The sequence below is a fragment of the Erythrolamprus reginae genome, chromosome 2 (assembly GCF_031021105.1).
Source record: "Erythrolamprus reginae isolate rEryReg1 chromosome 2, rEryReg1.hap1, whole genome shotgun sequence".
Taxonomy (NCBI): domain Eukaryota; kingdom Metazoa; phylum Chordata; class Lepidosauria; order Squamata; family Dipsadidae; genus Erythrolamprus; species Erythrolamprus reginae.
In genome coordinates, this window is record NC_091951.1 from 142,198,677 (window position 1) to 142,214,134 (window position 15,458).

Sequence of the window (15,458 nt, forward strand, 5' to 3'; positions counted from 1 at the left end):
CAAATTCACGGGGTGATTCTCTTTGAAACAAATATTCTAGCTTTCCATCCTCTACACTGGCAGCTGAATTATTTGCAGTGATCCTCATCCATCTTTATTTCTTCTTCAGGAGTAGTTTTTCTGCTAGTGTTGGTGGGACTTCCCACCCAGAAGTGCTTTCAGGGAAGGTCATGCCAAACCAGTAGGTGCAATTGGAAAATCAAAGCCTCCCCCCTTTTAAATGCAAGCAATGCATGTAGTACATGTTAAAGTCCCGTCAACTAGACAATGTCACTTGGTGGGGCCTAGGAGAAGAGCCTTCTCTGTGGGGGCTCACCCAGAGATTCGCAATGCCCCCACCTTCCTTGCCTTTTGCAAGAGTCTCAAGACTCATCTATACCACCAGGCCTGGGGCCATTTGACTGTAGCCTCCTGGCTGATTAATGTAAATGTATGTGTTTTGTGTGAATAGCAATGATTGGTTTTTAATGTTACTGGGCTTTTTAGATTAACTAGTTTAAAATTAATTGGATTAGGATGTTCACATTGTTTTGTATGTTGTAAGCCATCCCAAGTCCTTGGACAGGGGTGGCATATAAAAGGAAGGAAGGAAGGAAGGAAAAAAGAAAGAAAGAGAAAAGAAAGAGAAAGAGAAAGAAAGAAATGGCCCCAATTGCTCAGTGACACCCACTATTTAGACATTGATGACCCATCCTGGGATGCCCCTGCTCTCTGCCATGCTGGTTCCAAATGCTTTTGCTATCTGGATAGCAAGGATTCTGGTTCTTTGCTTTTCACATTACCTTTTATTAGTTTCCTGTCTTGCACCAACTTCATTGCAAACACTGGGCTGTATGCATTTATTTATACATAATGAAAGTTTACAGACCTGCCTGCTTGTCAAAGATGCTGGGCAGCATGCAAGGATTTTTTTTTTTAAAAAACCACATTTTAAAGCCTAATAATAGATGTTTATCAGAGATCATGAATACCATAATCAAATTTAACCAATGAACTAGGACTGTTGCTTAATTTTTTTCCTGTGGTTATTGGCATCCAACCAGTAAATACTTCCATTTTTCAGTTGAGGAACACTGAATTTGGACCAAACAATTGATTTTGGGCAAAAAAAAAAGGCATAGGAGGAAAATGAACCAGGAAGGAAGTCATAATGTGAAGCCAAAAGAGTTCATGGAGCCATAAAAAAGAAATTGTCAAGGCGCTGGATACGTTCTGATGGTTAATTGTTTCTATAAGTTGTAGTTATTTGAACTTGTGGGCAAATATATGGAAATGTCAGTGAAAAGCAGGTTTCGCATAACTTCCAGAAATACTATCTCACTATTTTTGGGTGGGTGGGGGAGAGATGTATCCTGGAAAATCTATCATAAACATTTAACTCTAAGCAGATGACATTTAGCTAATATCACTGTAGGTATTCTTAATAGAAATAAATATGTGACACAAGGGATGGGGAGTCTCATTGAAAAGCCCTAGAGGTCAGTCTTAATGGTGGCATCTGAGATTGCAGCTAGAAAATTAAGGAAAATATTAAACAATTGTTTTTAATGTCAAATCAGAAAAAAGCAGATGTACCACATGTCATATACAGGTAAGGCAATAATTATATCTCAATCTTTTAATAATACATACAAAATAAACAGAAATGTCTGGGCTAAACTCTTTTAATTGAGGGAGGGAGGGAAGAGAAGGAAGGATCCCTAACTAGGTTAGACATATCGCTTCTAACACTTCTAACTGTGTCTGTAATTTTTCCCCTTTCAGGATCTTTATCTTGGTTGCTAACTTCTGGATATAGGTGATGTCAAGTTAGTCAATGTTCTTTCCAAACCAAGTCCCCAGGACAAGAAGTAATATTTTAGATGTGATGAGAGAATCATAGAATGGAGAGAAGCAAATGATACTACTATTGATGCAGCTATAGCTGTTGACTCATGTTTATTTTATTTATTATTTATTTATTTATTACTTAGATTTGTATGCCGCCCCTCTCCGAAGTGTTTAGTGTGCAATCTACTAGGATACTCAGATCTTTTCACTTGTACTGCTGGGCACTACGCCCCTATATCCAGTGAAGGGCTACCAAAAATTTTACTACCACACTGTGGGCGTGGCTTATGCAGGACGCTCTGAATTTAATAATAATAATAATAATAATAATAATAATAATAATAATAATAATTTATTAGACTTGTATGCCGCCCCTCTCCGAAGACTCGGAGCCCCTCTCCAAAGACTCTTTCAACATCTTTCAGTGCAAATTGGGTGCTCTGGGGTGCAGCTCCATTTTCACTACCCCACTGTGTTCCCTCCCATCCGGGCAGCAGCCCACCCCTGGCTATATCTTAAACCCATGTGTTTGGTTTTTCTTTAACTACATGCAGTACTTTGCATATTAACCCATGATGACATTTATCATGCTGATTTTCACTCACTGCTCCTGCTTTTCAAGGTCTTCCTGCAATTTGATGTTGTTTTCTCAAGTACTTGCTACCCTCCCTCCTCATCCTTTCCCTTCATTAAACATATAGCCCTATTCTAAAAGCTCTCATCCAAGTAATTTATAAATACATAGGATAGCACAGGGCATAGAGAAGTATTGCAATGTGCCATTTATCACCTCCTCCCACTTGACAGAGTCATTGATATATAGTCAGTGGGTGCAATTGTTCAGTCAGCTCTACATTTGTCTAATGATTGCATTGTCCAGCCCACCCTTTGCTATCTTTGACTTGGTTCTCATGGGAGAGTTTTGTCAAATGCTTTGTTGAAGTCAAGATACATTATGTCTCTAGTACTACACCCATGTTCTATGAATTATCAGAGATAATAGGGTCTCCGCGATAACATTCACAACATTCTTCTGGACTCTTGGATATAATTGACATAGCCTGGAAATTTTATACTTGTTCATAATAATTCATTTATTTATTTGTTTCTTTGTTTTGTCAAGTACATATTGGGGGTATGTAAAGATATAATAAGATTCATATACATGATACTAGTAAAACTTTTTAAAAAAGAAACATTACTGATCTCTTAGGAATAAGAGTAGAAAGTAGAAAAAAGTAGAAAGTCTAACTTTTAGTCTTAAGTTATGGGGGTTGGGAGATGATACTACAGAGTCTGGTAGAGAGTTCCATGCATCAACTACTCGGTTACTAAAGTCGCATTTCATGCAGTCGAGTTTGGAACAGCTTACATTAAGTTTGTATCTGTTGTGTGCTCGTATGTTGTTGTGGTTGAAGCTGAAGTAGTCATTGGCAAGAAGGACGTTGTAGCAGATGATTTTATGGGCTACGCTTAGATCGTGTTTAAGGCGACGTAGTTCTAAGCTTTCTAAACCTAGGATTGTAAGTCTAGTTTCATAGGGTATTCCGTTGCGACTGGAGGAGTAAAGGGCTCTTTTGGTAAAGTATCTCTGGACATTTTGTAGACTGTTTATGTCCAAAATGCGGTGTGAGTTCCAGACAGATGAGCTGTATTCAAGGATTGGTCTGGTGAAAATTTTGTATGCTCTGATTAGTAGTGTGAGATTGCCAGAGCAGAAGCTACGTAGGATTAAGTTAACAACTCTTGAAGCCATTTTGGCAATGTTGTTGCAGTGGGCTTTGGCACTTAGGTCATTTGATATGAGTATTCCAAGGTCATTTACAGAATGAGGGTTGTCTGCAACATCTTGTTTATTCAGCTTGTATTTGGTGTTCTGATTCTTTTTGCCAATGTGTAGGATAGAACATTTGTTGGTTGAGATTTGGAGTTGCCAGATGTTTGACCATTCGGACACAAAGTCAAGGTCTTTCTGGAGAGTAGCTGTGTTATCAGTGGTGTTGAAAAGTTTTACATCATGGGCGAAGAGAACACAGTTGCTTGTAAAGTGATCGCAAAGGTTATTTATATAGAGCATGAAAAGTGTTTGTCCAAGTACGCTGCCTTGGGGGACGCTGCTCTTAACCGGAACAGGATTAGATATAGTGCTCCCTATTTGGACAACTTGTTGTCTGTTTGATAGGAATGCAATTAACAGTAGTCCCTCACCTATCGCTGGTGTTACATTCCAGACCTGGCCGCAATAGGTGAAATCCGCGATGGGGAATTTATCGACTGATAGTACTTATTTAAGTATTTATATTGTAATTGTTTGGTAGGTTTCATTGTTTTAAGTGTTTATAAACCCTTCCCACACAGTATTTATTTTAGATACAGTATTTAAATACAGTATTTACAATTTTAGATTTTTATTTTTTTAAAAAAAACCTGCCGATCGAGTTCAGCGGGCTGTTTAAATCTGCCGATCGACTTCCTCAGAAACCCACGATGAAGTGAAACTGCAGTAGGTGAAGCGCGGTATAGCAAGGGACTACTGTATCCAACTATGGAGGGATCCTGAGATGCCATCGGATTTGAGTTTTAGAAGTAGTTTGTCATCTTGAGTTGATTTAGTTGGTGTATTTGTATACTACTAAAAATCCCATCCCACTCTCTGGCCAGTCAGAGGGGGTATTTGCCTACTCAAAATTTGTACTACTGGTTTTCCAGAACCTGTCAGAACTTGATGAATTTCACCCCAGTTGAGCAAAGGGCAGCCATTCGCAGCCCTGCTAGAATGCTCCGGTGTGGGGGGGTACGCATACGTGCGTGCACCCAGCAGGTTCCTGCGCATGTGCAGTGTATTTCCTTCTGCTCCCCGAGTCCTTGGAGAGGGGCGGCATACAAATCTAATAAACAATAATAATAAAATGCCGAGCTGAGCAACTGAACAGGTGTGCTCTCCTGGCAGGGTGAAGGGCAGCGGGTGGAAGGACTCAGATACTCGGTTGGGAAAGTTGCCCGGGAATCGAATGGCAGGTGAAGGTCGTGTTGGGGCAATTTACTAACAGGAAGCAGCAGGTGAAGCTAGGAAAAATCACATCAGATACATGTACAATTAGTACAGGAGCCTCCCAAGGCTTTGTACTCTCATCACTTCTCTCTATACACCAATGACTGCATCTCAAACGATCCATCTGTTAAACTACTGAAGTTTGCAGATGATACAACAGTGATCGGACTCATTTGAGACAATGATGAATCCACATACAGGGAGGTTGAACAACTAACCTTGTGGTGTGACTGGAACAATCTAGAACTGAACACACTCAAAACCATAGAAATGGTGGTAGACTCTAGGAGAAACCCTTCCATCCTTCCACCTCTCACAATATTAGACAACACAACAACACAACAACCTTCAAATTTCTAGGTTCTATCATATTTCAAGACCTAAAATTGTCACCTAACATCAAAAACATCATCAAAAAAGCACAACAAAGAATGTTCTTTCTACGCCAACTCAGGAAGCTCAAACTGGCCAAGGAGCTGCTGATACAGTTCTACAGAGGAATCTTTGGGTCTGTCATCTCTATAACTGTCTGGTTTGGTTTTGCAACCCAACAAGACCGATCCAGACTTAAGAGGATAACCAGAACGGCAGAAAAAACAGTTGCTGCCAACCTGTCTTCCATTGAGGACCTGTATACTGCACGAGTCAAAAAGAGGGCGGTGAAAATATTTACTGACACCTCACATCCTGGACACAAATTGTTTCAACTCCTACCCTCAAAATGCCGCTACAGAGCACTGCACACCAAGACAACTAGACACAAGAACAGTTTTTCCCCAAACGCCACCACTCTACTAAACTAATAATTCCCTCAATACTGTCAAACTTTTTACTAAGTCTGCACTTCAATTTCTACTAGTTTTTTCTCATCATTCCTATCACCCTTTCCCTCCCACTTAAGACTGTATGACTGTAACTTGTTGCTCGTATCCTAAGAGTTTTATTAATATTGATTATTTCTTCATTGCTTATTTGACCCCTATGACAATCATTAAGTGTTGTACCACATGATTCTTGACAAATGTATCTTTTTCTTTTATGTACATTGGGAGCATATGCACCAAGACAAATTCCTTGTGTGTCCAATCACACTTGGCCAATAAAGAATTCTATTCTATTCTGTTCTATTTAGCTGTGCCTGCATTCTGGTGTAGCCTAATATGACATGGTCACTCTCAAAGTTTCTACATCTTTCCACTACATCTACCACTTTTTCCCTATTAGTAATACCAAGGGCAGTTATATAACTGTTTTAAGCAAACAAGCAAACAAACAAACAAACAGACTGGAAGGTAACACATTGAGCGAGATCACTCAGAATTTTGAGGAGTAACAATCTTGGATGAGTTGGTTTTCTATCACCTGTCCAGATGGTTGAAGTCTCCTATGATTACTAGTCTCTGTTCCCCGAAGATTCCGTAAATTCAAGTTCAGGAGAGCATGTCTACCTTCTGCGGTGATCTATAATATATCTTAGCAATAGTATTATTGTTGTTCTCCCTTCTGTGTATTTTCGCCTAAATGCTTTTGACTGGGCTTTCCTGCTCAGATTCCTTGACCCCTGAGTACACATGCACATTTTCTTCACATTTAACACTATTCCTCTTTACATGTTGTCTGGCTTCTTCATTTTGAATAAGTTATATTCTTCAACTCTCTTACTCCACTGATGAATTTTGTCCCACCAGGAATCATTAACATCAACCAAATTGTTTCTGTTTGTTCCCTATATACCATATACAGAGACACTGGAAGGTTTCAGTTATATGATTTGGCTTATTCCTCCCTGTATTTAAACATTTGTATAGAGGTATAGCTCCTCCGTCATGTGTTCCTCCCATCCTAGGACTGAAAAATTTATTATTTTAGCAAAAAATGTGCTGTCCCCACTGTGTGGCTTTACCACACATGTGGAGCAGGTTCATGTTGTGCTGCTGACCATGCATGCAACATTGTAAGAATAGTGTTTGGTACATTTCTCTGGATGAAATGAAGTATCATCAACCATGGAAAAAGTTGCCACCAATCACCATACAGAACATGTGTTTGTAGGATGTAGGTGTTCTGCCCAGTCATTCCCTCCCCTGCCCCCAAATCAGTGTAAATATTTTTCCTTAATGACCACTTTGTTGATTTTGTTAGTTGGATCGCGACCTCATGGACATTATTCCTCCAGGTCTTCCTCTCCTCTACCATCCTTTGGAGTCCATTTAAGCTCACACCTACTACTTCAGTGACTCCATCCAGCCACCTCAATCTCTGTTCCTCTTTTGTCCTCAGTATTTCCCAGCATTAGACTCTTCTCCAGTGAGTCCTTCCTTCTCATTAGGTGGACAAAGTACAGTGATACCTCGTCTTACAAACCCCTTGTCATACGAACTTTTTGAGATACGAACCCAGGGTTTAAGATTTTTTTGCCTTTTCTTCCAAACTATATTCATCTTACGAAACCGCTGCCGCTGCTGGGATTCCCCGACTCCAGACTTCTGTTGCCAGCCGAACACCTGTTTTCGTGCTGGGGGGGATCCCCTGAGGCTCCCCTCCATGGGAAACCCCATCTCTGGATTTTGCGATGCTGCAGGGAAATCCCAGCAGGGGAATCCCACTAGCGCAAAAATGCCTCGGCTAGCAATGGAGGTCCGGAGGTGGGGCTTCCCAGTGAGGGAGGCCTCAGCAAAATTGCAGCATTGCAAATGCTGTGATTTCGCTGAGGCTTCCCTCGCTGGGAAATCCCACCTCCGGATCTCCGTTGCCAGCCGAAGCGCCCGTTTTCGCACTGGTGGGATTCCCCTGAGGCTCCCCTGAGGAAACCCCACCTCCGTACTTCTGCATTTTTGTGATGCTGCAGGGGAATCCCAGCATCTCAAAAACATGCGCTTCGCTGGCAACAGAAGTCTGGAGGTGAGGTTTCCCAGTGAGGGAAGCCTCAGTGAAATTGTAGTATTAATCGCTTTTCCATTGATTCCTATGGGAAACATTGTTTCGTCTTATGAACTTTTCACCTTACGAATCTCTTCCTGGAACCAATTAAGTTTGTAAGACAAGGTATCACTGTATTTGAGTTTCACCTTCAGGATGTGGCATTCTAAAGAGCAGTCAGGGTTGATCCCCTCTAGGATTGACTGGTTGGATTGCCTTGCAGTCTAAGGGACTCGCAGGAGTCTTCTCCAGCACCATAATTCAAAGGCCTCAATTCTTTGGTGCTCAGCCTTTCTTTTGGTCCAACTTTCACAGTCATACATTTCTATGCTATGGGAAAACCATAGCATAGAAAACAATAATGACCACTAGATGGTAGCAAAGAATTAGTTTACAGTGTTCCCTCGATTTCTGCGGGGGATGCGTTCCGAGACCACCCGCGAAAGTCGAATTTCCGCGAAGTAGAGATGCGGAAGTAAATACACCATTTTTGGCTATGAATAGTATCACAAGCCTTTCCTTAACATTTTAAACCCCTAAATTACCATTTCCCATTCCCTTAACAACCATTTACTCACCATTATTACTGGTACTCACCATTGAATAAGACACTTAGTGATCCTGATATTTATAAACATAATTATTTATTAACAATAATTTTTTTTGTTATTTATTTGCAAAAATTATTAGTTTGGTGATGACGTATGACATCATCGGGCGGGAAAAACCGTGGTATAGAAAAAAACCCGCAAAGTATTTTTTAATTAATATTTTTTGAAAAACCGTGGTAATAGACTATTCGCGAAGTTCGAACCTGCGAAAATCGAGGTAATACTGTATTTCAATTGCAACCCAATTGCAGCATACATATTCCTGGAATAAGAGTTTTTAAAAAAAGACGTTTAGTGTGTGTGAAAAAAGTGTCACCTGTGGAGAGCTGTGACATGCACCCACATAATGTTTTCCAAATATTCACTGACCTGTCACGGAGCTGCTCTGAGAGTGCTATGGAATCTCTAAATTTAATAAACAAACAAATAAATTGACTTAATCATTCTAGCCCAGTGAGGGCGAACCTATGGCATGGGTGCCACAGGTGGCATGCAGAGCCATATCTCCTGGCACCCAAACCATTGCCCTAGCTCAGCTCCAATGTGCTTATGTGTGCCGGCCAGGTGATTTTTGGCTCACACAGAGGGCGTTTGTGGCTTCCAGAGAGCCTCCAAGAGGATGGGAGAGGGCGTTTTTACCCACCCATGGCTCCAGGGAAGCCTTTGGAACCTGGGGAGGGCAAAACACGAGCCTACTGGCCCCACCAGAAGTTGGGAAACAGGCCGTTTCCAGCCTGCAGAGGGCCTCCGGGCGGGAGGGGAAGCGGTTTTTGCCTTCCCCAGGCATTGAATTATGGGTGTAGGCACTCATGCATGCGCAAGAGCATGCACGCATGCTCTTTCGACACCCGAGGGGAAAAAGGTTCACCATCACTGTTCTAGCCATTGTCTATCCACTGCATGTTTTAAATCAATATGTTCTTTAACTTTCTTTTGCCAATTGGGCCTGCTGAAGTTGTCACTTCATTTTGCTTAAGGTTTTATCGACACTTTTTATCAAAGGGATTCCATTTAATAACTGCCTTAGTTCACCTGCCCTCAGTTCTTCTTGATATGTGACCAGTCCATTTCCATTTTAATTCTTTTACTCTCATGATGATATCATATTGACCTATTAGCTACTAAGTGGAAGAAAAATGTTTTAATCTGAAATTATTTAGCTTTTAATGTTTTATTTATTAAATTGTATGCCTCCTAGAACTCCTTTGTGAGGGAGATGGACAGTTAAGAAGTATGATATATAAAAAAATGTAAATAATGATTTCTCTGTCTTTTTTGGCAGGTATTTAGAAGTCATCTATATATGTTTATTCAAGGCATAGCTGTTTGATAAATATTGAACAGGAGAACAGCACAGATGAAGTGGTATTTGAGAAAATGTTACTGATATTTGTGTCAAATCACAGCATACATGCTGCACACCCTACATTATCCAAAAGGAAGGAGAGAAAAATATATGTGAAAACCATATCTGTACCAGTGATTTTTTTTTTTTACAAGAACATTCTGTATGGGGAGGATCAAGTAACCCAGCGTTTCCCAACCAGTGTGCCGCGGCACACTAGTGTGCCGCGAGACATGGTCAGGTGTGCTGTGAAACTTCTAGGGCAGCTCCAGCTGGGCGGGGCGCTGCCGGTGCGGCTACTGCCCGATGCCGCTGTTGCTGGCCCCAAAGAAGGAAGGCGGGGAAAAAGGAGAGCTTCATTCTTCGCACCGGCAGCAAGAGGAGGAGGGCGCCATCAGCAGCGGCACCAGGTAGTAGCCAGGGGATGGTGGTGGCAAGAGCTCCAGGGCGGAGGCACCAGCAGCGCCCCGCCCAGCTGGAGCTTCCCTGGTGGGGGCGGCAACCAATGTCCTTTGGGGCCCGGAGGGAGGGTACTGGCGGTGGGAGCAGGAGAGTGCCGGGCCACGCACGCCTGCACCAGTGCACCCCAAAACGTCCCCCCACGCACCCTTTTCCAAGGGTGCACCCGAAGCCGTGGCCATCCCCCCGCGCCTCTAGCCCCCTTGTGCCCCTGGCTACTCGCCGCTGCCTTCGCCGAAAGCGCTTTTGTCCCGGGCTCTCAGCGAGGGGGCTGCAGGAGAGGCGGCGAAGGCGATCTCTCTCATTCTCCGGAGGCTGGCGAAAGTGATTTTCAATGACAGGGGCGCGGGCCGGCGTGCGCTCTCCCCCTCCCCCTGCCACATTCAAAGTAAGCCGGCAGGGGGATGGGGAGAGAGAGAGCGCCGGCCCGCGCCCCCGACATTGAAAATCACTTTCGCCAGCCTCCGGAGAACGGGAGTGATCGCCTTCGCCGCCTCTCCTGCAGCCCCCTCGCTGAGAGCCTGGGACAAAAGCGCTTTCGGTGAAGGCAGCAGCGAGTAGCCAGGGGCGCGAGGGGGCTAGAGGTGCGTGGGGGTGGCCGCGGCTTCGGGTGCGCCCTTGGAAAAATCACTTTCGCTAGCCTCCTGAGAACGAGAGAGTGAGAGCGACAGAGCAAGATAGAAAGTGAGAAAGAGAGAGAGAGACAAAGAGGGGGTAGAGAAAGAGATAGCAAGAGAGAGAGAATAAGAGAGAGAAAGTGTGTTAGAGAAAACAAGAGAAAGTGAGAGAGAGAAAGGGGGGAGAGAAAGAGATAGCAAGAGAGAGAATGAGAGAAAGAAAACAAGAGAGAAAGAGAGAAACCAAGAGAGAGAGAAAGAAAACAAGAGAGGGAAAGAGAAAAAGAGAGGAGCAAGAGGGGGAGAGATATAGAAAGAGGTGGAGAGATAAAGAGAGAGAAAGAAAGAAAGAAAGAGATGAGAGAGGAAGGAAGAGATTGAGAGAGAGGAAGAGGAAGAAAGCAAGAGAGAAAGAAAGAGAAAGAAAGATGAGTGAGGAAGAAAGAGAGTGAGAGAGAGAGAAAAAACAAGAGAGAGATAGCAAGAGAGACAGAGAGAGAGAGAGAAGAAGGGAGAGAGAAAGACATAGAGGGAGGGAAGGAGGGAGAGAGAGCAAAAAAGAGCAAAAAAGAAAGAAAGAGGGATGGAGAGAGAGAAAGAAGGGAAGGAAGAGAATGAGGGAGGGAGAAATAGAGCGAAAGGGAGGGAGAGATTTTTTTTGTCCAAACTTTTCTTTAGCCACCCCCCCCCACCCCCGTTCAATGTTCCCCAGGATTTTGAAAATATGAATAATGTGCCGTGGCTCAAAAAAGGTTGGGAAACACTGAAGTAACCTACCAAACAGAAGCAAAAGAGCCCACTTTTTTTAGTTACACTTTCAATTACATCTGTTTAGCTATGGATTGGTTACCCAATTTCAGGGATTATTGCTGTCTAGGGTCATGATAAGACATCCACTTACTAACTGCTTTGAAAATGCCTTTCAAATATGTTTTCATTTTGCTTTAATATTCAAAAAAGAATAATATTTATCAGTATAAGCCAGGGGTGGGCTGCTGCCCGGATGGAGTGGGGGAAAGCAGTAGGGTAGCAAAAATGGAGCTCCACCCCCAAAGCACCCAATTTGCACTGAACAATGTTGAAAGAAAATGCAGGGCATCCTACATAAGCCGCACCTACAGTGTGGTAGTAAAAAATTTGGTAGCCCTTCACTGATATAAGCAGAGAGTAAAGAAAGATTTTACACTTAGGCAAGGGGAAAAAAGCCCAAATGCATAGATATAGAATAGATGGTGCCTGGTTCAACTGGAAGTAACTCATGGATCTGTGAGATGGAAACTTATCAAAAGATCCAACCTAGAAATAAGAAGAAAATACCTGAGAGTGAGAACAATTAATCAGAGGAATGGGATGCCTTCAGAAGTTGTGGATATACCATCGCTGGAGATTTTAAAGAAGAAATTTGTCCCTAATAGTATAAAGTCTCATGCTTGGGCAGGGCTTAGACTAGAATATCTCCAAAGTCCCTTCCAATTCTGTTATTCTTTATAAATCTCTCCTTTCAGACTTAGCAAGAGAATGGTGATAAACAATAAATAGAAATGTACATCAGGTCTTCTGAGAGCAAAAGCTCTTCTTATTGGCTAGTATAAAGGATATGATGACTTTGAAAAAGGTTCTTCTCTCACCATAACATACAAGACGAGGTGAGGACTGGCTGGGAGAGGAGAGGCCAGGTGAGGTGCCCCTCCAGGTAAGTGACATCAAGTTGGCCACACTCACTCAGTCACATGACCGTATAACCTCACCCACCCAATCACATGACCATCTAGCCACACCCACCTAACCATGCCCACAGAACATGTTATTTGAATCCTACCACCAAGTTAGTTAGAGCTGGGGTTATGCAATGGTTAGAGTAACTACAGGCTACTCAGCTAACTGCTAGCTGTAATTCAGCAGTTCAAATCTCACCACCTGCTCAAAGTTGACTCAGGCTACCATCCTTCCGAGGTGGGAACAATGAGGACCCAGATTGTTGGGTTGTTGGATTCTGTAAACCCCTTCTGTAAACCCCTGTAAAAGCACTATGAAGTGGTATATAAGTCTGAATGCTATTGCTATTGCAAGTTATTATCTTACAAGCTTCTTCTCTTCCTTTCTAATCTATATGTTCTTTGACAGATAAGGAGTAAAAGAAACAGCATCTATTTCTTCAGTTTCTTCATTCCCTGCCCAGATCTTTATAACAGGGGTCTCCAACCTTTCGGACCTCAGGGACCACCAAGGTCATACTTTTAAATTCCATGAACCACCAAATTCATAATTTTAAGTCCTTCAGACCACTTATATGATTTTTTAAAAAGAGAAATGCATGTGTGAAATTATGATCAGAGAACTTCCATTTTGTAAATATGAAATGCACCTATTTAACATAACAAAAATATAAATGCTTATTTAATTATAACAAAATCTTAAATTCTTATTTAATCATAAAGTCTTTAAAAGTTGTTTAATTGTAACAAATTATTAAAGGTAGTGTAATTATTACAAAATAACTGAAGCTTATTTGACGGTGGCTTGCTGATGTTGTTGAGAAAGTCAGTCCCATATTCCAGAGCTGTAACTTCTGTCCTTTCCTTTCCTTTCATCTCCTCTCTCCCCTCTCCCTCCTCTCCTCCCTCCCTTAAGATGGGAAACTGACATTGCTTGCCTCCCTTGTCTACACTGCAGATACTTGTTCTAATATTTTTTTCTCTATCTAGTCTTTTTTTCCCTCTTCTATTCCCATTTTTCATGCATTTCTTTTTTTTCCTATTGTTTTTCCTTGATATCTTGGTCCCTCAAACATATGGAACATAATGCAGCTCAATTTTTATCCAGCAAGAACCAGTAGGTGGCAGAAGAAAACAGCAAAATGTCATTTTCTTTTTGTCTATGGATATTCTCAATTATCCAACTCATGTTTTTTCAAAAGGATTTTCTGCTTTTTCTTTGAACTGAAGAAGCCTCATGGATGAGAAGCAAAACATCTTCAAAGAAATGAGTTGCTTCTTGAAGTCCAGTTGCTTCTTGAAAAAGCCTGGAAATAAACAAATATGTCGCCAATTTCCTTCAAGCATTTCCTTATTTCTTTCCACTGTGTCTACCAATACTGATAACCTACCTACAATCTGACACAAATAGATTTTACAGAAGATAATGTCAGAAAAGCATTATGCAACCTGAAACCATCTCTATCTATTGGAGCTGATGGTTTATGTGCATATTTCTTTAAAAAAAGCTCTCCACAACCATAGCGGAATCTCTAAGTATATTTTTTGAAAAATCCTGCAGGACTAGACTCTTACCCAACTTATGGTCACAAGCCACAGTCATCCCTTCAAAAAAGTAGTTCCAAGTAATGTTGAAAATTCCAGACCAATCTCCTTATGGTGTATCACCTGCAAAGTCATGGAATTAATCATAAACCAATCCATTATCCTCAACCTAGACACTAATAGCCTACTCTCTAACAAACAATTTGGTTTCAGAAAAAAGTTAACCTGTAACCTGCAACTCATACACTACACTGTATGAAATACACAACTCGATCAGGGTAAAACAATAGACACAATTTACACAGACTTTTGTAAAGACTTTGATTCACTAGTGCACAACAAATTACTTCAGAAACTAAAATTTTATGGCCTCTCTGATCCCCTTCATGATTGGATAACTGTGTCCCTGTCAAACAGACAACAAGTGGTTAAAATAGGCAGTGTCCTATCAAATCCTGCTCCTGTCAACAATAGTACCCCTCAAGGCAGCATTCTAGGATGAATACTATTCATACTTTACATAAATTACCTTTGTGATCATATTACCCAAGCAACTGTATTCTTTTTGCTGATTATGTTAAACTACTCAACACCACCAATAACATTGCTACCCTTCAAAAAGACCTTGACCATGTATTGGAATGGTCAGACAAATGGCAACTTCAAATCTCAATAAACAAATGCTCTGTCTTACACATTGGCAAAAATAATCAGAACACAAAGTACAATATTAGAGGACATGACCTTGTAGATGACCCACACTCTGTCAAGAACCTTGGAGTACTCATATCTTATGACCTGAGTGCCAGTGCCCACTGTAACAACACTGCCAAAAAGGCACTAAGAGTTATTAATCTAATCTTGTGTAGCTTCTTTTCTGGCAATATTACACTTCTAACCAGAGCATACAAAACATTTGCTAGACCAATTCTTGAATACCCCTCAGCTGTATGGAACCCACATTGAATTTCGGACATTAATACAATTCAGAGTGTCCAGAAATATTTCACAAGAAGAGGGCTCCATTTCTTTGCGTGCAACAGAATATCCTTTTCTATCAGACTTGAAATTTTGGGCTTAGATAGTTTAGAGCAGGGGTCCCCAAACTTTTTACACAGGGGGCTACTTCACTGTCCCTCAGACTGTTGGAAGGCCAGACTATAAAAAAACCTATGAAAAAGTAATATACCAATAGAAAAATAATTCATCAATTAATATATTGTTCTTTACACCCCCTTTTAGATTGTTGAGCCTTCATTCCTATCTACCTACTTTACAATCTTCTTACCCTTGTGGTCTTCCAGATATTGTAGGCTATCAGTAAGTTATAGGGGTGAGCTTGGACCTTGAAGCCCCAGGTTGAAA